Consider the following 1,214-nt stretch of genomic DNA (forward strand, 5'->3'; position numbering starts at 1 on the left):
AAACAACAGGAGCAGATGGTAGAGATGGGTTCAGAACAGGAAGAAGAGGTACCCTCCGAAAAGTAAGAACCCAAACGGAGAAAAAGAGAAGAGAAGAAAATTAGACGAGAAAAAAGTGAGGTTGAAGATGAAAAACCTGTGACAGTTAATAAATTAAAGAAAGGAGAGAGCGAGAAATAAGTAAATTAACTTTTTAAAGGGATGTGTTGTGAAATTGGATTGTAAATTTGTACCAGAAAATATATCAGGAAGAAAACCTTGTCTCTTGGTTTTGATTTTTATATTAAAGACCTACACTCATGTTGATGTATGTGTGTGTGTTTGTGTTAGCAAGATTATCTATGTCCAGATCAGATTACGTCTATACTACAGATGCCGTACCACACAAGGCACTATACCAGTTGGTTCTTTAATCCGTAAGCTGGAATAAAATACAGTCTATGTAAAGTCACTTCTATTCCCTTCCCGCTTCACACATTTCTAAGATATTCAACTGTATTAATGTATCTGAGTAATTCTGCAGTTTACTTAAAATTTGCAAGTTCAGACAGGATGTGAACAGATGTGGAATCATATATAATAAGCACGTCGAGTGGTTTATAGGGTGGTTTATGTCTTAGACCTCATAAAATCAAACGACAAGAAAATTAAATTCAGCTTAAATTGATATAATAATATTTCTAAATTGTACCGTTATGTATGCAACGTTTCTATATTGATAGGGTAAAATTATGTATCATTTCAGGATGTTCATGATATTCGTTGTCTCCAGTGGGAACGGTAGGAGACACCGGTATATTTTTAAAGTATCTGCAAAAACATATTGTTAAATATAGCCTACATTAATAAATGTAGATTTCAGCAGTCTATTTATCTGAACATATAACTTTTGTTAATTTTCGTCTCATACTATTGGAGAATATGCTAAACAATATGTAAGATATGCGGAAATTTATTTGTATTCAACGATGGGGAAATATTTGCCAACGACAGTTTTCCCCATGGCATACCGATCGAAGATATTTTGTTTAGTTCGTTGATGAATCCTATCAGATATAGATACAATCAAGACATGTTCACTGGTAGATTAGTCTCCTTATCAGTTTTCTTACTGTAAACGTCTTTATGTAATATTTATTTTAAGCCTGCTTCAAAACAAAGAATGCCAGAAATTCGGTAATCTACTGGTCAATAACAATTTCCTTTGCCGAAAT

This window comes from Sinohyriopsis cumingii, chromosome 15 (genome assembly GCF_028554795.1).
Source record: "Sinohyriopsis cumingii isolate HCF-2022 chromosome 15, ASM2855479v2, whole genome shotgun sequence".
NCBI classification, from domain to species: domain Eukaryota; kingdom Metazoa; phylum Mollusca; class Bivalvia; order Unionida; family Unionidae; genus Sinohyriopsis; species Sinohyriopsis cumingii.